Source organism: Arctopsyche grandis, chromosome 12, assembly GCF_051622035.1.
Source record: "Arctopsyche grandis isolate Sample6627 chromosome 12, ASM5162203v2, whole genome shotgun sequence".
NCBI classification, from domain to species: domain Eukaryota; kingdom Metazoa; phylum Arthropoda; class Insecta; order Trichoptera; family Hydropsychidae; genus Arctopsyche; species Arctopsyche grandis.
In genome coordinates, this window is record NC_135366.1 from 28,219,831 (window position 1) to 28,242,690 (window position 22,860).

General features: G+C 33.1%; 1 long non-coding RNA gene across 1 annotated transcript in view; it reads left to right on the plus strand.

Moving 5' to 3' along the window:
• The window catches only part of LOC143920403 (uncharacterized), a 309,775-nt gene that overhangs the window by 181,616 nt on the left and 105,299 nt on the right, over positions 1-22,860 (plus strand). Inside the window, exon 4 of the long non-coding RNA XR_013261338.1 lies at positions 14,237-14,278. This is a non-coding gene — a long non-coding RNA (uncharacterized LOC143920403). The remainder of the gene's footprint in view (positions 1-14,236; positions 14,279-22,860) is intronic.

Sequence of the window (22,860 nt, forward strand, 5' to 3'; positions counted from 1 at the left end):
CTTCGTTTTAATAGCGCATTTAATGCACATGTTTAATTTGAAATAACGAACACTAAGATTTATTTTATTCACGAGTATGAAGAACTTGATTGGAAATTGACCATACATAAATTGGATCCAATCTTAAAGAAAGCTGGGAATGAATTCATTAAGCCATCAGTATGGATTAATGGTAGCGTGTATGTTTAGCACCAAGTGATCAGTGGGTTCGATCCACTATACTGCTGGTTAGATTTGGGGGTATTTGTGACTCCAAATCGAACGTTTTTTTTATCAGAGTTTGCCAATTTTATCTGATCATTGTTGAAACGATTCCTCAAAATTGGCAAAAAATTATCTTTGCTGTTGTCACAAATCTTCTGTATTTATTGTGTGTACAATTTGTAAAAATTATGTACAAATATAAAATCCATAGATGTCTCAATGGATTAATTCTTTAATTAATTGTTATTTCGTGTTCTTCAGCTTCTAGAAATACAGTGATTTATGTAATAAAAAATGCTGCATTGTTTGTAATTAACTGTGCAGGAAGGTGCATTGGGGTCTTCCTGTCAAGCCTACCTGGTATATATCTATGTAAAAAAAAAATACATGGGTTAAAATTCATTCCCACCCCCCACCTGTCTTAAATAAAGTAGATGTTTCTGATCTTTTCAAAACAACTAATAGGTGTCACGAGGTCAAAACGTTTCGTTTCATATCCAATCTAGACTAATTCTAATGCAAAATTATATAAAAAAAAGGTTAGTATTTAAAAAAGTTTTTTTTACCAGGGTTTTTATTTTAAAATTTTTAGTTTACTAGTTATATAACCGGAGTAGAACTTTTAAATCAGCTGATAACTAACAACTAAAAATAAAACTATCACTGTTTGATCTGTGTACATATATTAAGCCTGTATTGGTTAGAAAGTTTGTTTTGATTTGAGGTTATGGGTTAAACGTCATTCTGTCCGATTCACCGAACAGTGTTGCCACCCTGCATAAAGGCCGGTGTGGCAACACCCAAGACCGTTGGCTCAGCAAGCCTCCACAAAACTATAAATATTTATATATTAGAGATAACGAGAACCCATAAAGTAAATTTTATAAAATATAGAGTGAAAAAAGAAAAAGTTATAGGCGTTTAAATAATTAAAATTTGACAGCGAGATGGCAGGGCGAAAAGTAATGAAACTACTGATGTGAATGATGAATGTGACAGATAAACGTCACCGTGTAATACGATATTTTTTCACCATCGTAATTGCGGATGATACCTTAACTTATATTACTGACCAAAATGAGCAATATGGCAAAGTATGAAAACGATCGGATAAGAGATAAGGGATATAAAAAATGACCGCTTATACGAAAACCATGTGAAACGTATAAGAGGTTAGTAAAAACTATATATAGAAAATCTCGGATCAATAAATTCAATTATACACCGAGTTGCAACAATGGTTTGTAAAACGAGCATTTTCCGCAAATGGAAATTGTAATTGAAAAACCTCCTCGGAACAATCGCGCAAGTATTCCCATTCGCTCATTTCAACAGCTAGAGGAGAGACTGTAATACAAAAGGGGCTTTTCAAAAGTGTGTGTGTGTGGGTCGTGTTAAAAGTTAACCGAGGAAAGAGGCTCCGATCGCTCTATCCGATTGTTTTATCGAGAGCTTTCCTCGGAGACCGGGGCCAGGGGCGGCCAATTAACTTTCATTGCGGCCCGTAAACTTAATATGCAAAGCCGCACTCCTGCCGCGACAATTGATTCAATAAAAACCCACGACGACGCTTTATTAAGGCGAAATATTAAAATTGGGAATTGAAATTGCGAGATTTTCGCATTTCTAGTGTGCCAACTCAAGGTGGAGGTTGTATATGGCCGCTTGTTTACTGTAAACATTTTCGGTTCGCTTGGAAACCTTCACTCGTTATGGTTATGCGTAAACATAATGGTGGTTCTCATTCTGACGAAAAATTTAGATTTTTTTTTTCGCCTTCCAACAAGAAGACTATCGGTGAAAGTCTTATATATCTTAATAGCTATATTCTTCTAGAGTACTATTACTTATTCTATAATGGAAATTTTTAACTATAATTATATACGGTTGTATGAAAAAATTCACTATTATAACCGTTCAAATATGTCACCTGTGAAGTTGCATGGAGGTGGCGAGAATGCACGTTTGAATAGCCAGCTGTCATCACATCGATCTGACAGATGATTCCAAGAAGTTGGTGAGAGTCCTCGTATGAATACCCAGCTGTCATCACGTCAATTTAACGGTCGATTCTGATGTAATTTTAAATTATATCATTCTATTAACGTTATATCGTAGACATTTGCTTATTTTATTTGATATGTCGATAAAATATCAAAACGATTGGAAGAGAAGTGGTTTAAAATTAACTCAAAAAATGTCAAACCCCATCAAACATACAAGTGAAAAGCTTGTAAAAACTAAGATAAATCTTCTAATAAAGGATTCGAAAAATATCGCAGTTCTGAGTAGATACATAGCTCTCAGTCCAAAAACAAGCCAGAATGTCGAAATCTTTCAATACAACTGTCAGAATTTAGCGTGGGACATTTGGCCGTAACACGTACATATATGAGCATTAACCAGCAGCGTGGTCTAGTGGTGAATGTTGAATTATTTCGTACTTGATGTTACGAGTTCGATTCCCCGCTAAGTCTCGTTGTTGGCCAGACCTTGATTTGTCTAGGTCGATCGTTTCTTATCAGAATTTGCCAATTTTTCTGATTTTCATTAAAACGATTCCTGTAAAATTGGCGTTTCCTTCCCAATTTTCTGTTGCGAACCTTTAGTTATTGTTATATCTTAGGTTTCGCCATATTGCTCACCATAGATGTCTCTGTGGTTGTTTATCGAATATAAAATTCGTATTGTTACATGAAAGTTATTCATCGTTATTTTATCGTATTAATACGATGTTTGTAATATATGTATACTGACCATAGATGTCAGATATTTAGATTTACATGTATCTATGTAATAATTATGTGGACCAGGAAGGCGCATTTAGGGTTTACCTGTTAAGCCTTCCTGGTATATTTGTATATACTTATGTATGTGAAAATATGTATGTAAAAATAAAAAATAAAATAATAATATAAACATTTTAACATTCATCATATAAAATATTATAATAAACTAATATCTCCAATATGAAGCTAGAGGAGGAATTAAAAATTACATCGGAATTTTGTGTTAGATCAAAACGATGACAGCTAGTTCCTTCACAACTCAATTAAACAGCGATAAAAGTCACCCTTTTCACTATCATTTATCTTTATATCTCAAATAAACTTAATATTAGCTTTTATACTTTCTCATATACGTTTTTAATTTACATACTTATTTACATTATATATGAATACAAACAGATCAGACAGTCTCCTTAATTTGACCTAAATATGAACAAAATACAAAGATAGAACCACTAAGTTTCATACCTGCAAACATTCAGTATAGTTGAGACACTTTTAGTTAGTAGTTAAATACATTACAAAGTAAAAAAGTAATTGCGAATTTAACGCACAATTGAAGTAGGAGTCTGTCGTATTTTTAGCGACTCTGGTTTTATCCCAAGATTTTAATATCTAATATATTTATTTTTTTACATATAAACCAGGAAGGCCTTAAAGCTAAACCACAATGCGCCTTCCTGGCCAATTACAATGCAGCATTTTTTTTATTACAAGTCATTGAATTATGAGACACTGAAAAAATAGCAAATTAACGAGACATCTATGAATTGTACATAGATTTTATCGTACATTAATCATACTCAAATAGTGGTGACATAGTATGTAGGTAGGAAGGATTTTAGCCAATTTTTAATCGGGAACTGTTTCTACGATGAAATCAGAAAAAAATTGGCAAACTCTGATAAGAAACGATCGACCTGGATTCACAAATATCCAGATCGACCAGCAGCACTACAGATATACTCGGAATCTTTTCAATCGAGGTTAGTACATGGGATCGAACCTGGAGCCTCTCAGTGTTAAGCAGAAGCTTCACGGCCGAGCTATGTATAGGTATATTTATTACAATATATATATATATATATATATATATATATATATATATATATATATATATATATATATGTATATGTTTATTACAAAACAACTTAACAACTTATTTAATTATTATACTACTAAAAAAATGTATATGGAAGTTTGAAAGGATTAATTATAGTAATCATTGAAATCGACCGAAATAATATATGTAAAATATCTTAGTTAATAGTGCAATAATAGCTGTCGACTCCATTATAATGCGCATTTTATTCGTTTTTTACGAACTATATAAAATAATTTATTATTTAGTAAACGCACTCGGGCTCTAATAATAATCCGGCCGTTAAAAACCGACCGACGACAGAGTCGGGAGCAGCACTTTGGAAAAATTTAAATCTAACCGCGGTAATAAAATTTTCCTGGCAGGAAAATAATCAAATTGTCAGTGCTTCCGCGCACTGGCAATTAAATTTTTATGCTCTCGATAGGTATTTACAATTTTTTTATGATTTTTTCGCAAGATTAGCACGACATCTCCCCCCCCAAACCTCCCAGCTAGACACTATCGGCTTTTTAGTGCTCGGAATTCGGCCGGATTCGGCAGTAAAAACGGAAAACTTAATAAATTTCCCAATCGTAAGATTCACTCGGCGTTAAATTCTTAATTAGAAAATTTTAACTGTTCGCTTTTGAGAACCGGTGGCAATTAGAACCGGGGTAATTTCGACGCCTTTCACAAACTACACGACGATGGATGAATCGAACGTAGTATAAAAGTTTTACTATTCCGGTAGACGGACATAGTTTGTTTGAGGAAACTTTTAGTTTTAACTTCTCGGTGCTAAAATTCTGTAGGGAACGCATTTGCGAATAATTAGGACTTGAAATTTTTGAATATTTAATTTAAATAATTAAAATTTTGACCGTTTTTGTATGCCAACCCTTCGCTTCAAGCTCAGAGCCTCCCAGAAATCTAGATCTAGAGCTATAAGTTGTAGTACCTTGAGATAATAAGCCGAAATTTATGTATGGAAATGTTTTCTGCTTCAATCCAAGCCCTTCTGAAATCAGTATATTTTAATTAAATAAAAAATATAAACTCGTCTTTACAGATCGCTCCAAAGCGACGATTGTACTAATAAAGATACAATAAAATGAATAAACATTTTTTTACATTGTTTATATAAGGCTTACTTCGCCAATCGGTCTGACAACATTTCGTACATTTTTCCGATCGCTTTGAAACTTTGCCATTTTGCGAGGTTTGGCCGCCAAATAGAGATTTCTATTAATCGTAATAAACACGTTTAAGAATCCAAAAATTTTGGAAACGATGACAGCTAAAAATTTGCCATTATCCTGTAGCCTTATATGTTTGAATTTCCGCGCCCCTCTCGTTTTGACAAATTTTATTATACTATGCGAATTTGATGTGTATCAAAATTTTGTTGATTCTCTATAGATGACTCTTTTGTACTGTTTTGTTTGAAAAGTTGTTGGTACTTATTTTATTTTATTTCAATCGAACATGTACACTTGCCTTTACAATATAGATATAATACAATAATACAATTAATAAAAGCATTTTTATACAATGCGAATTCATACAAAGATCATCCACAGTGACATATATGGAGAAATTTTTGCAGCAATTTTATTATGGAACCTCAAGATACTGAATAACTTGAGATTTGCAAGAGAAATAGGAAAGGAAATGCCAATTTACAGGAAACGTTTCAATGAAATCAGAAAAATGGCTAACTCTGAAAGGAAACGATCGACTTTGAGTCACAAACCAAGTTCTGGCCAACAGCTACTAATGGGAATCGAACTGTGGCCACTCCGCTAGAAACAGAATATGCTAAACACTAGTCCACGCTGCTGCTCAATATGGCTTTAGTTGATTTAATTATTGCGAAATAAAAATCACCAACCACAACTTTACAGTCATAGATTTGAGAATATGATCATTATAAATTCGATTAAAAGTTGACTATGGCCGAAGTACAAGAATAATTAACCTTTGAAGGACGGAGCGTCGAGATCGCACGAGTGTCCCGAATCGGGGTCGAGTAAGACCCCAGTATTTTTTAATCAAAACACAGCTTTTCTCAATACAAATGGGTTCAATATATATGTTATTAATCATTTTATACATCAACATAAAAAAAGTTTTAGTCCTATAGCATATTTTTGACTATTTTTGTATAAAAAATAACGACAAACATCGACATGTAAACGTACATAGGTAAGGCCAACAGGCGACTTCATGACTCAATAGCCACGCGCCAAAAGCGACGAAAACAATAGCTTTCGAAAATATAGCTGTCTCTTTCTCTCGCATTGATTCATCGATCAACAATAATATGCAAGCAAACTGTCAAAAACATGACTTATCGCTACCGCTTTTAAATCATACTTTGGAACGTAGAAATGTATAAATGTATTTTTTCGCGATGTATCCCTTTTCTAAATCATACAAAATCTATTGAAATATTTTTTTTGTAGTTCATTCTAGGAATACAAGGAATATAGGGTGTATAGCTTTGAAAACTATATACATAGTTATTACGAAAAACGTAAAAATTGGGCCACTTGCATACCCCACTTCGGTGAGGGAGGGTTAAAAAAACAAATTAATCGTAAAATTTTGAATAAATTTGTAAAATAACAGGTACAAATGCACAACGAGGGTAACAACAAAGGCCACCCGTCAAAATTAACGGCTAAAGCGCGTCGGCTGTCGTCCCCCCGATAATACCGTGATATAATGACCTCATTAAGGGGCAAATAAAAAGATATGAATAAATTTGCATAAGCGTCCGGAGAGCGAGCGGTAAATCATTCCGCTTTTTCGGACTAATTTAATTATTATTATTTTTATTATTATCGTCATCGAAACGCCACTGAGTTGCGTTGAAACGGACAATTAGAGGGCGACGCGTGGATCTAGGTCTTTTGTCATTTTACTAATGTGTGAAAATACTAATGTAATTCTACGTGAATCTTTGAATATTGTTACTTTATTCTATTAATTTTTTACATTACTATATATGTACATATGTACGTATGATTGACTAAATTAATTTATGATTCGTATCGAAGTGCGTGGTTCTTTATACGGGCGGCAAACTTATAAAAGTTACGAACAGGAAAAGTGATAACATCTGATCATAATCGAAGCTATTTCGATAGGGATTTTAGATTATTATTATCAATGGTGGTGGCTTTGAATTTTTTATGTGTACTTTCACTTCCTCTATTTTTTTATTTTTTTATTATTGTACATATATGTACAAGTGTACATATGTATGTATTCGCTTCTTGATGCCAGAGATATATTTTACTGAAATTATTATGTACATATATTAAATATTTTTATATGACATTTATTCAATAAAAAAATGCTTAGATTTTCATGAAACTAAATAATATTTTTTTCAATATTATAAGAAAGATATTAATAAAAATATAAAGAGTGAAAAAAGAAAAAGTTACTGTCACCAGACATATAAGCATAATACAAATACTATATATAAGAAAATTAGCGAGACGTCTACATATGTTATAGATAATACATTTTTGAAATCATATCCAAATAGTGCTGACATAGTGGGTAGGATGATTTTTGCGAATTTGATGAAGGAACCGCTTCAACAATGAAATCAGATAAATTGACAAACTCTGACAGGAAACGATCGACTTGGAGTTTCTAAGCCCGCTTTAAAGGTCAAGGAATTTGACCCTTAAAGCCCTCAACATGAGGCCACCCCCCCCCCCAACGAATACAGTCTAAGAGACCCTTTCGTTGGAGAACGAGACGGTTGTTCATGAATATCGCACAAGAACAACCGCACATCACTGTTCTAATAAAAAAAACCACACTGTACATAACCAAGTACAAAATAAACAACAACGCATGAACACATAAAGCGCGCATGCGTTAGGAAACAATACCTGAAACGTGCCGTGCGAATGCGTGCACACTTCAAGTAAACATACATGTATGTATGTTTATACGTGCATAATTTGGAGTCACAAATATCCAAGTCTGACCAGCAGCACTAAAGATTAAACTTGGAATATTTTTTTTTCATTCGCAGTCAGCTCACGGGATCGAACCCGGTGACCTCTCGGTGTTCGGCATTAACACAACCACCGAGCCATGCTATTGGCTCATAAATACCTTAATTCGGCCAGTTTTGATCCATTGCTTACAAAGAAACATTATGACCCGTTAAAATTAGTCCACACAAATACGGACGAACATATCCTACAGAGCGAATTTATTTCCATGTCCGTCAGCGGCACACTATAAACGACTTATTTTTTTCATTTACATAGACCAATTAGTAATATACTTGCTCGATGATTTTATCGTATTGATTTTCGATTTTTTTCCTAATAAATTACACATCCAACGAGGAGCAGCCAAAATATATATTTTTTTCAATCGGGCTCTGCTCACGGGATCAAACCCGGCGAACTCTCGGTGCTTAGTATCAACGCAACTACCGAGTCACGCTGCTGGCTAAATCTTCTATATCTATATATACATATATACATATATATATATATATATATATATATATATATATATATATATATATATATATATATATATATATATATAAATTAATGTCTGTGTGTGTGTGTGTCTCGAATTGGCTCCTAAACCACTCAGCCGATTACGATAGAACTTTCAGGATTTGTTGTATGCATTTCCGGGAAGATTACTGTGAAAAAAAATTCGGGAAAAAACGGGAACGGAAACGGGAAAAACGGGATTGAGTGTCATTGCAACGCAATAGTTTCAAATGTGTTCGCTACCTGCGTTTTTCCGACAAATGGGAACGGGAACGAGAACGAGAACGGAAATTGCATGCGTTATTATGGCATTGCAACGCATGCCAGGGTTCAGCTAGTATGTATATAAAAATGAATGTCTGTGTGTGTCTCGAATAGGTTCCCAAACCACTGAACCGATTACGATGGAACTTTCAGAATTTGTTGTATGCATGTCCGGAAAGATTACTGTGAAAAAAAAAACCGGGAAAAACGGAAATGGGTGTCATTGCAACGCCATAATTTCAAATGTTTTCGCGTCACGACCAACGTGTTCGCTGCCTGCGTTTTTCCGACAATGGGAACGGGAACGGGAACGGGAATTGCATGCGTTATTGTGGCGTTGCAACCCATGCCGGGTTCATCTAGCTAGATTCTAGTAGGTATATAAATGTGAAACTATGTGTTGAATCTTGACAGAGTGTTTATGAAGTAAAGTGGAGGTGGCGGTGCGGGGAGTGTGTGAGGTAAGTAGCGGTACATTGCTATCAGGAAGCGTAACTCTTCGAACTGCACCCATAGAAGCTTTCACTTCAAAAGCACAACAAGCCAATTACACTAAAGTACAATCGAACCTGTCGAGCCGAATTTTCAAAAAGCGATCCGAGCTCAGCCGGTCCGAAATTTAATTCCGACCCTCGGCGAAACTTAGCATAATTTCCCACACTTTACGCTTTTCGCACACGCGATATTTCAACCGGTTAACCGGTCGGCTTTCGTAATGCCACTGCGACACAGCATACATACTAACCTACATTGTAAAACGCATTATTTCGTCCGACCCCATATTCCGGGCACATCCTTCGATCGCCGTTCGAAAACCAATGCCTTCTTCGTCCCAAAGACGAGCCCGGGGTGGAAAGGGACCAGGGTGGTGTACCCGTACCCATATACGGTTATACCCCTAGACATGAGCCCACCCCGAGGCCCTGGCGTGTCCGTGTTGCGACTGACAAGTACCGATTCGGAGATAGTAATAGGAATATAATTCCGAGTAATGGTTGCTGTATTATTATTAAAAATTAAATTTTATTCTATAAAAAATTTCGTATATGTTTACCTACATATACATATGTATATCTTTGACATATCATCAAACTGTATGAACCTTTTTTGTACTATATATACATATGTAGGTAGCACGCGAAGATGAATCTAAATAGATTCGTTATATGTACATATTTTCAATGATAAGCAAAAAATAAGAACAACATACTGTTTATGGTACTTAAAAGTTCCTGAAATAATTTGATTTTTGATTTTTAAATGCTTTTTATTATTACTAAATCATGTTCACAATACATCTTATATCTATTTTAATAGCTACTGATCTACTGATGATTTTCTATTTTACAATTTTAATTTAATCTTGTTACTAATCATAGTATTATATTATTCTAATGTTATTGTACAGCGTAATAGGAAAAAAAGCAAAAAACCTATTTAAAATTATTATAAATGCTCATAATACATATGTAATATTAATTAAAGATTTTCTAAAGTCGACGGTCTAAAGCAGATTGTATTTAGGTTATCTTTGTTTATATCTGAAGGGTATAGACATTTTGTTCCTGACATAATTTAACTCCTTTCCATTCATTCATTTTCTTCGTTCAATTTCTATTAGCGGCTATTTATTTGCATACAACATATGTACATCATTCTTTTAACCCAATAGCTTTATTTCTATTCTTTCTATTCATATGAATCTATTCATACTGTAACGGTATCCACTGTCTAAGAGCATTCGTGGGTGAACAATAAAGACCCCGGATTAGAATGAGGTTGATCTATTTGGTATTTCCTTACATTCACTTTGATATATTCGGTATTTCCACAATTCAGGACTGCCATCAGGAGGGTCTTGCTTGATTGATCCATTTCTATTTATATTTCTTTTATATATTCTTTGTCCCTTATATCACTTTATGTTTATCCAATTATATTATATCCCTTTATGTTTAATTATGCATTGTCTTATTTAGTCATATTTTAGTTTTTAATCTTTTCTTTTTCATTTGTTTTTGTCTACGTGTACTCGATATATTATGTATTTTGTAAAAATCTATAATTGGGTTCGGATGTTATTTTGTTACATTTATTCTTTATTTTTATGAATTTCTACATCTGAGGCCTGTTGATTTTTACAAACCTCCTTTGAGCTTCACTTACGAAAATCTGATCGTTTTCATACTTTACCATATTGCTCATTTTGGTCATCAACATAAGTAAATGGATCCTCCGCCATTACGATGGTGCAAAAATATCGCTTTAGACGCGTTTGAAACTTCTCCTACGAAAAAGTGCCTGACGTTTATCCAGCGTTTGTTTAGACTCTTTTCACTTTTCGCCATGTCAGATTTCAATTGTTTAAACGCCTATAACTTTTTCTTTTTTCACTCTATATTTTATAAAATTTGCTTAATAGGTTCTCATTATCTCTCATATATAAATATTTATAGTTTTAACTCTCATATGTTTATATAAATCTCAATCTCAATGAAATCGTTGCTGCCGTCCCTGAATGTGACATTTTCCACCTTGGTGAGCGTAGATTATCGGATATTATTTTAACATATTTATCTGGTAACCTGCGCTCATCATTATTTTCTTAATTTGAATGTGATGTATGAGTGGAATCTTGATCTACTCTCTTCCATTTGGGCCTCGCTATGATTTTATTTTTATTTATATATTGTTTTATGTACATTTTTATGTACAATATTTCTTTTATATATGAAACTAAGAATGTGATTTTTGGATTTCATTTTTGATTTTTACACTCTTGTACACTTATTCTTTTTCTTATGTATTATTTTTCTTTTGTTTTCTCTTTTTTTTATTATTATTTTTTTTTCATCATGTTTTTTCTGCTTTGCATTTTTGTTTTTTATTTTGTGTATTTTATTTTTTATTTTTCTGTTTTTCTTAATCAAATGTAGGCCATTGTGGCGCATTAGGTTCTTCTTGTAAAGCCACAATGGTCCAAAACTACTATAAATAAATAAATTTCAAATTTGGGGTATAGCTTCGTGTAATTCAATAAATACATACATATCTATTCCGTTCAGTGCTGTGCCAAGCTGTTAACGCAAAGTGTTGGATAATATTATATAAACGGACCCTAATACGTGTTTCTTATTGGTCAGCTATATACATACATACATATACATACATAGTTAAAAGACTGATCTTACCTACTGCAAATAACATTTAACTGAAATAAACACTTAGTTTATACGTAAAGTTTATCTATAATATAATACTAAGAACTGTTTGTCGTGCCATTTTCAGAGTATGGATTTTGTAGATTGGTTTTCGTTGCGACTTCCGGGGTCATAATAATTTATGTGACGGGATGATCCACCCCGGGAGTGTTATGTAGGTATTATAAGGTAGTCTTGAAAGTTCAAACGAGACTAGTATTATGTATGTATACTCTGTGAAATAGAGAGCACAAAGGCGTCTCTCTTGTCGGATGCGGTTGACGTGCCGGAAGACGTCTTAACGTCACGTCAAACAGCCTCCTTCCAAACAGTGACAAGTTTCTTCAAACGAATGGATTTCCACTCGAACGGTTCGTCAAAATGGGAATTTCATTTCGAGCGATTAAATTCTACGAAAAAAAGTTTTCATGTAAATATGTATATATAGGAACATACATAGTGAATTAGTTCCGCGTTGATTGATGTTGCAGTCTGAATTTCGAATTTTGATATAAAAATTCGAAAATGTCTTGCTTTCAAGTCTCCATCGATCAATGCCACATATGTACACACACATCCTTGCAAAAACATTCACATTTAACGTGAAATAATTGAAACTACAAACACAACTTGAAATTAGCATTAGCGCTCGAACGTGCCGGAGCGGGTCTATGAATTCGTTATGAGACGACTCGAATATCCTCGTATGTCTCTGTAATTCGTCCGGGTTTGTCCCGTTCGGTTAGGGTGACCCTTCGTCGCCTATTCAGCGCTAATCCTGAATAATCTGGCCGGTGAATGATAATCAAGATGATTTGGTAATAAGCCCCCTTCTCACTCTACGTGCATATGTGTGCGTTCGCCACTCGACTGGCGGATTTAATGGAAATACGTCTATTTCCCTCGATACCTATAGACACAAAGCGTCAAGGCGTATGGGATTACAAAATATAATATCGCTAATTGACAAACGGTTTAGAAGTGACGAAAGCCTACGAATTTCAATTCAATGGAATCAACCGAATGCTGTTTGTGTGCGTGTGTTCTGTCTAATGTGAAATTTATATCTACATACATATGTACATATATACATACATGTGTATGCCGTTAAAGCGGCATATATTGTTCATACATATGTATGTAGTTAAAAAATCACTAAATTTATTAAACCGGAAGCTAGATTTGTTCCTCTTAGAAAGGTCAAAAATGTTGTAACCACGATTCTGTTCACGCCCCTGAACGTATCAAGCTGAAAAATTATATTTGTATTCTTTATGTACTAACTTAGAGCTGATAAGGTTTTGGTCAGAATTCGTAAACCGGAAGTAGTTTTTTTTTTTAAAACAAACTTTCATTATTTTATTTTGACCTTTTAAATTATTTTAATCTTCTTGATATTTATTGTGTATAATACTGATAGTGATTTTAAGTAATACAAAAAAATTAAATAAAATACGACAACCAAATGTAGAGCTTTTGTCTTGTGCAAGTTTTCATATATTGGCGCTCAATTTGTATCGAAAATTCTGTCATAATGCTGTCGGTATGTGTGACTTTCTTATATTCTTCAAATACATAGATAAAGTCATGGGTTGGTCATATCCGATTTTTTTTTATTGTACCATGGATGTCTCTGAATCTAATCTAACCGTATGTGTATCGCCTTGAGGTTTCTTCTAATTTTATCTGTTCATGGTACATATAATTCTTATCATGTTACTTATCATATAATAGAAATCTCATTTAAAATTTATATAACTTTATATATATTTTCATTATTGAACTCGGATTTATTATTAATTATATACATTTTTTGCAAAAATTTGGTACAAAACTGCAGAATCACATTTGTTTGTAAGTTTTATTACCGTGCAATATATATTTGAAAATTCAGATTCGTCATAATATTCAATGTTTTCTTTTTTCATCATCATTAAAATGAAACAAATTAAATTTTATGTAAAGAACAGAAACAATATATCAATTTGGTATGAAATTCGAATTAATATATTATAAATATCGAAACTCAAAAGACGTAGAAAATCATAAATTATTATTTGCGTGCAACATACAAACGTCAAAGCAGGCGAACGAAAGCTCAATTAAATACATAACATTATACTAACATGTTATTTTTTTTATTATTTTCAGATCAAACCTATCATCAGCAATGAATCTACATTGAAAAAACCGGTAATTGCACATAAACATATATTTAATTTTAATTTTAATACAGGGAAATGTTTAATCGATTCGTATACATATGTATTATTCATGCGCGTGTAGAGTTAACGAGATACGTATTTACACACGCGTGTATCGTGAATTAGAGTTCGTGTGTTTTCTTTGACACGACAAGCCTCCCCGTCTCGCTTAACGTTGTCTCGCTTAACGTAATTGGAACGAACACGTTTTCGTACACGTGTGTGTCCACATTTCCATGTTTGCCTATTGTTACGCGCTCCCCGTCTTTGTGTCAATTTAACCCTTACGCGACTACTTGTGGGGTGTATCTCACCCCCTACCTCCCCCTGATTCCGCCCCCTCCCTTCCCCCGTCGACCGCAAATCGTGGTTTTCCCGGATAACGTTTTCCATTGCGACTGTCCCCCAGTTCTTTGTCCCGTTCCCGGCATATATTAATGAAATTATAAAATTTAACCCTTCGCTCTCGGTTCAATTCCATATAATGGAATATATTATAATATTACATGTTTTATATCTGAGCAGAGTAAGCGAGGTACACTTTCGCATTTTGCGAATGGAAAGTAAATTAGGTGAACGTTTTCGCACTGTATAGTGCTATTTATTATTTTACAATTTTGAATTTGATGTTTTAAGGATAGCATCCGGGCGGGTGTATTTTTTAAGGTTTTTTTTCGATGTGAAATATAACTATTATTGTACCCTGGTTGAACTATTCAGCGTCCCTCGGTTTATGAAAATAAAAAAAATTTAGAAAAATCAAAGTTTTTCAGGAAATATTGTAGTCTGCGGTCAAAGTTGGCCGAAATGAATCATCGTATTTGAAATTTTGCTAGATTTTTGTAGATTCATATTTTATGGAATTTTATTTTATTGAATGATATATAAAGCTTATAGAATTCATAATAAATAGCTAAATAGTTCTGCATCTTATTGGCGAATGACAATTTGAAAGTAAAAGTTAAAAGATGCAACTTTTTTAGTACACTGACATATGTAGTGTACAAAATTTACTGGTTTGACAAACTGCAAACAAATATTCAATATATAATCTATATGAATCTTTTAAAATTAGGTTCATGTGCATTTAATAATTGATAATTTCGCATGCATAATAAATAACGTACTGAAATATGTAGTATTCAATATCATAAAATGGCTATTGACGTTATAACATTATATTTATTAGAATTTTAGAATATATAATTAAGCATATTGAGTTTAAGGTAATCTTATGGAGTGCAAACATTTTTTTTTAGTTTGAAAAAATTATTTACTATTGTTCTTTGTTGTTTTTTGTCATATATAATATGTACATTCATATATAAGTCATGTGATAAAATCGCATGTTATTGTTTTTCACTACTTTTTCTATTGATATTGTTTCTTTTTATTATTAATTTTTATATTATACGATTTATATCATATTATTTGATTTACTTAAATGGGTTTTTACCTGTGCAAATAAATAAATAAATAATAATATTTAAAATTTAGTGTCAAATTTGATATATACCTATACATAAGTATGCAAATGAAAAAGCTACTTTAATTAGCATTCGGATTTCAATACTTTCATGATATAAAATTTAGTATTTAAACTTATTATGCTTCTAAAATTAAAGTACGAAGCGAAGAAATGAGTAAACGTTCATACTCTCTTTACTTCGTACATATGTACATACGATGTATTTATGAATTGTAATTTTATATTTATTTTAAATATGTACATACATACCTTTTTAAAGCTGTTATTTTTTCTAACACCCAATGCCTTCATTTTTATGAGATGTATGATATCATGCTCTTAAGATTTTAAAGATAAAATATATAATGAATAGTAGTGATATAGTTGAAAAATCAACAGACAACAAGATGTAGAAATGCATAAAAATAAAGAATAAATATAACATAATAACATCCGAGTCCAATTGCAGATTTTTACAAATTACATAAAATGGTGCATAGAGATAAAGAAATGAAAAAGAAAAGAATAAAAACTAAAACATGACTAAATAGAACATTGCATAACAAAACTTAAAGTGCTAAAATATTGGAAAAAGGTTATATAATAGAAGAAGAAATAGATCATTCGGTCAAGATTCTCCTGATGTTAGTCCTAAATTTATGTAAGGAAATACCGAATAGATCAACCTCGTTCAGATCCCCGTTAAACAAACATAAGAATATTTTAGGGAATTGGTTTTGAAAGGATTAAGTGAAAAGAGTGCAACGTGTCTAGAATACCTCACTGGGATCCTAAAACCAACCTTACTCAGTAAATCAGAACAATCAAGGAAACCATTTAGGAGCTTAAAGAAGAATGTAGCATCAGTGAGTCGTCGCCTGACAAAAAGATTGTTGAAAGATAGGATTTTTAAAATATCGGGAACAGTAGTATGGGTGTAGGTAGGAAAAAGGTAGCGTAAGGATTTAATAAATTTAAGTTGGACTTTTTCAATACAATTAATATGCGATAAATAAAAAGAGGTGACCAGATAATTGAGGCGAATTCAATGTGAGACCTTACAAAGGAAAAATAAAGTAATTTAAGTATATAAGGATCATTAAAGGGTTCTGTCAAGCAGAGTAGGAATCCAAGAGATTTGAGATGCTTTGTTGGTAATGAAGGAAATATGTTAAAAAAAATCGAGTTTATTATTAAGTATAACACCAATATCCTTAATATAAGATGATGTGATATATGTATGTAAATACATATGTTCTAAATATAGCAAAGTATAGTACAAAAGTTCAAAATTGAAGAAAAGTAACAAAGAAGCACTTTACGTCTGAATTTTTTTGATATAATCATAGATAAAACTCAACTGTAGTAAAAAGCCCGAAACGGAATGGAATTTATCTATGCGGAAAATTCAAAAAGCGACTAAAAATAAAAAGTAAAACGCTAGTTCATATTCTATGCGGCAACTATTCAGTCCTTACTGATAAAAGAAAATATTCCACGTGGAAAAGAAAGCGAAGTAGTAGTACATAACAGATATAATAGAACACGCGACGAGTGAGCAGACGTTGTTTTTTCACTAGAGTTATTGTTGCACGCCCTTCTGGAAAAGCGAGAGTCGAAACACACACAAACACACACAACGGGGAAAAATTGTCAGATACGTTGAATACAGGCAGCGTCCCTTTTCCAAGATGACGTGATCAAAATAAAAGCTCACCCTTTGCAGCGAAACTTGCGCCTATACTCTTCGAACAATAGTGAATACTGAGATGAAATGCGAGACGATTGAAATATGCAAATAGAAGACGGGTGAAAAATAGTGAGACGCATTTTCCAGACTTTTCCTCAGTGAAAAAAAGTATATTTGAATTATATTATATTTATTGACCTTATAATCAGGACGGTCGATTTGCATAAAGGGATCGAATCTGGAAAAGTACAACGGGACGCTCGTCAGGGAAAACCTGCGAAAGGTCAAACGGCGCTCGGAGAAAAGCTCGGAACAGCTCGGTTGATGCGTTATCGCTCGAAAGTTCATCAATGCGAACACGTTCGCCGTATTGAACATTCAAGATGGACCAGAAAACTCAATCGTATATATATAAATATGACCGTTTGAATCGTATATATAGAAATATATAATTTATTTCGGCTTATTCAAATTTTTGACTGGATATGCTACATAATTATAACACTTTGAAATATTATCAAAAAAAAATTGCAATGAACGATTATATACATTTACAGACTGATCTACTATTAAGAGGGGTGGATACCCGAAACCTTAATTTTGTTGCCGTTTCTTTCTTCGATGTATATATTGATTGAATGCGACAATATATATCAATATATACATGCCTATAGTTGATATCCATAGCATATTAAAAAATAATTTCTCTAGTGCCATAATTGAGGAAGGGAGAAGTGTAATACGTTTGTATGGACAAGGCGCTTGTGTCTAGCCCTCTTAAGCTACTATGATTAATAAAGCTTGAATTATCTCCAAAATTCAGTCAAATTTCCTGTCAGATCGTATCACGATATTTAGATTTGAATCGCTTCTATTTTTCCGATCAGTTTGATATTTAACCAACATACCGAGATCAGATCTCAGTAAAATTGACAAATATCTCCAACATGACGCCAGTAGAATCTTTAAAGAAATAATATAAAAATTATTAGAATCATCTGTTATATTGATGTGATGACAACTGGCTAAACGTGGCTACCCGGATTTCAAGACACTCAATTTTAGAAACATATGTAGATTAGTGATCACGGGATCTATCTTTGGTTTTGTTGCTGGCCAGACCTTGTATATGCGACTCCAAGGTCTGGCCAGCAACAATGGTTTTCTTACAGAGTTTGACTATTTATCTGATTTCATTAGAAACAGTTCCAATAAATTGGCAATCCTCTCCTATTTCTGGCAAAATTTGTGTTTACAGCATCTCCTAGTTTGTTAAATGCTGCAAAATTTTGTCTATAGATGTCTCTATGATGAGCGTAATGTTTGTAATTGACCTTGAATAGTACTCATGTACAATGTTGACTATAGATGTCGTCAGTTGTGTAAGTAAAAATGGGTGTATACCTGTATAAATAAATATTTCCTTTTAATATTTATTACTTTTATAATACAATATTGAAATATCCTTACTTCCTGAACATTTATCATGTCTTTCTGAAAATATAAATTGCACAACTATGTAGTTCATATAAGGACATTGGTCTAAGATGGTCTAAGTTATTTAAGGCATTATCGTAATTAGTTTTTTTATTAATTATTTTTAATGCTAATAAATATCTTTGTTTTTTTCAAAACAATTTTATATATTTTATTTAATCTTAGGATTTTGTATAAAATGAAGTTAATATTTACAATTCAAGTAAATTTGAGATAAAATTATTTAAATTATTTTAAATATAAAAATATTCCCAAATTCCCTATCTGCAATTTTCCAATGAGACGAAGATGATCCTGAACTATATATGTAGACCATGGACAGCCAATCTTCAACGATAATTCCTCGATTGTTTCACGAGGATCTGATTCCACCATTGACGTCAGGATATAATCATCTAATTTTTGAGTTCTTCTTTTCGTGCAATCTCCTTGTTGTCCCTATTCCTATTTTTAAATTGTTTATACCACTGATGACACTTTTTAAGTTTCAGAATATCCCCTAAGTATCGTTGATTGTTTTCACTGCTTCGTTTGCTTTCATTACTTGGTCTAACATAAACAGCATATAAAATGACGCAAGTGCCCTTCCTTTATTATTGGTCTCAACATCCTTCCTCAGGTAAAAATTCTTCTTTTTTAACAGAAACAATAAATTTACAACAATAACTTCAACATAATAACAAAACTTAAGTGTTTACTGGACCGTATCTCAACACAAACTGACTGCGAAAGAGGTCGTTGAAAAATTTTGATTACTTTTCGGTCCCCCTAATATATAAGAAGTTTGTCGTTCAAATTACATTTTCGACATTAGTTTGCTCTTTTTTTGCTATCATCTTGAAATTATGTTTAAAATCGAGTCTTTCATTTTATTTTTGCGTCGTTAAACAATTGAACTTTTTACGATTCTGAAAATGCTTTAAAAACATGCTACGTAATTTTTGCCGTTATTTTGATTACAAACATATTTTTTTTATAAAGAGACTATTGGAATTGAATATTCCAATACCTGTAATATACATAAACATATACGTATCATATAGATTTCAATTGAATTAGGATCGGTCGGTACATTTACTGTACAATACATTAAATTTTCCAGGCATTGTTAAAATCTACCTCGAAATTCCAAAGGTTTTTTTTGTATTTTAAAATAACCGGAATAGGTCCGGTCCGGTTCGTTCAAACAAAAGCAGCGTGTCCCGGTCTGTATATAAATCATAGTCACATTACGGACAATTAAGCCAATCGCTGGGACAATCAGAATGAAAACCGCCGAGTTTTGTTTGGTCAGAATATTTTGATTGCGGTCGAGTTTTCAATTAAGCGAAAACACGCGTTTTCCGAATGCAAACCCCGTCGTCTTTTTTCCTTTTTTTTTTGTTTGACGTGGGAAATTCGATTTTGATTAGTATCAATATTATATTATAGTATTGGCATAAAATACATATATTGTATTTTACTTTTAATCGAACATGTACATACACTCCTTTACAAATCGTCTCAAAGCGACCAGTACAGATACAATACAATAATACAATTATTATAACCATATTATACAATGCGAATTCAATCTGCTTTAGATCATTGACTTTAGAGAGTCTCTTAGAGAGAATTGTAAAAAGGTTTTTGAGCTCTTTTTCCTATTATGCTGTACATTTATATAGAATGATAATATACTATGATCACTAATAAAATAAAATAAAAATTGTAAAATAGAAAATGATCAGTAGATCAGTAGCTATTTAATTGGATATAAGATTGTGAACTTAATTTAGTAATAATAAAAAGCATTTAAAAATCAAAATCAATACAATGCGAATTCATACAAACATCAACTATAGTGACATCTATGGAGACATTTTTGCAGAATTTTATTATAGAAATTGGCGAACCTCAAGATGCTGAATAGCTTGAGATTTGCAAGAGAGATTGGAATGGAGATGCCAATTTACAGGAACCGTTTCAATAAAAAACAGAAAAATTGGCAAACTCCGATAGGAAACGATCGAACTCGACAAACTAAGGTCTGGCCAACAACGAGACTTTAGTGGGAATCGAACCCGTGACACCCTGCACGAAAGAATATAACACTCACCACTAGACCACGCTGCTGGCTATGTACGTATGTATAAAATATAATATGCCAATTGAGCCAAATTATGGACCGCTTAACTTACATATACATCAACAACACACCCAATTGATTTGCAGTTAAATCGACCTGGAGTCACAAACCAAGGTCTACCAGTGGGAATCGAACCGTTACAACTCCGTTCGAAAGCATTATATGCTTATCATTAGTCTACTCTGCTGGTTGTACTGAACATTTACAGACCACTTTTATAATTATGTGAGATTGCTCGCTATGACCTTTTAGTGTTATTCAATCAGTATACATATATAAGTGAGCTAAGCCAGCAGCATAGCTCGGACGTTAAGCTTCTGCTTACCGTCAAGAAGGTGCCGGGTTCTATCCCTGAATGAAAATGAATTTTTCAGAGTATGCTGTTGGTCAGACCTGGATTTGTGACTCCGGGTTGATCGTTTCCTATCAGAGTTTGCCAATTTTCTCTGATTTCATTGTTGAAACGGTTCCCGGAAAAAAAATTGGCTAAAAATCCTTCCTACCTACTATGTCACCACTATTTGAAAGATTTGATTGATGTACAATAAAAAAATTTATGTACAATTCATAGATGTCTCGTTAATTTGCGAGTTTTTTCAGTGTCTCGCAATTCAACGACTTATAATAAAAATGCTGTATTTGTATTTGTAATTGGCCAGGAAGGCGCATTGGGATTTACCTGTAAGGCCTTCCTGGTATATATGTAAAAATAAAAATAAAATAAATAAAATAAATAAAAGTGAAAATATATTTTTACTGACGTTTCAATGAAATCAATCATAACCAGTTACATTTTCAGGGTTGGTTTTATTCATTTAAGATTAGATTGTTAGGGTTGGTATTATTTAAGGGTTAGGATAGGTTAGGTTAGGTAAGGGTTGGCCAGATTAATTTAAGATTTGGTTGAATTTATAGAGTTAAACGTTGTAAATTCATTGTTTGATACATTTTCACTGCTTGATTTGGTCAAAATATATATTCATTTGAAATATGCTTTCACTGTAACATATGCACAGTAAAATAATGTACGTATATACGGTTTAGTTTGCCTCACTTAAACTATAAATTTGAATTCACAGAAGAATACATAGATCAAGATTTCAAAAATGCAAGTTAAACTTTTCGAAACTTTTCAGCTTGTGCAATTTTTCCATTGAGCCGTTTTTTTTACTGTAGGTAATTTGCAAAATGATACACATCCAAAGTGTGCGCACTGGGTCTCATTTCGCCAGCGGGGTCATACGGACCCCCCTCAAATCCCACTTCAGATCGTCCTTTATGGTGTTTTAACCGGTAAAGTTTTAACGATCGTCCGCTGAGGGATCGCGTGTCTGAAAAAGTGTGCACAGCCACTCACGGAACAGGCTGTAGCCGGAAAACCCCGGGGAAAATTCGGCGGGCACAAAAGCTGGCCATTTCCAGAGCGTGTCGCGATTTACGCCGAATCGCATCACGTAATTTTGTTTACGAACGCAAATCTACCTGGAAAAAAAATTAAACACCTAAAAAAGCACGGGCAAGAACAGCCCGAGCTTTGGGACGATTAATATACCCCGAATATATAAAACGTGATCTAGCCGCTACGTGGGGAAGTTTTACTTTAATAAAACACACATTTTCTGAATTAAATTCGGAAACCTTTATTTTATCTTAAACTAGCTGAACCCCGGCATGCGTTGCAATGCCACAATAACGCATGTAATTCCCGTTTCCACTTTCGTTCCTGTTCCCGTTCCCTTTCTCGTTCTCGTTCCCGTTCCCATTTTTTGGAAAATTCAGGCAGCAAAC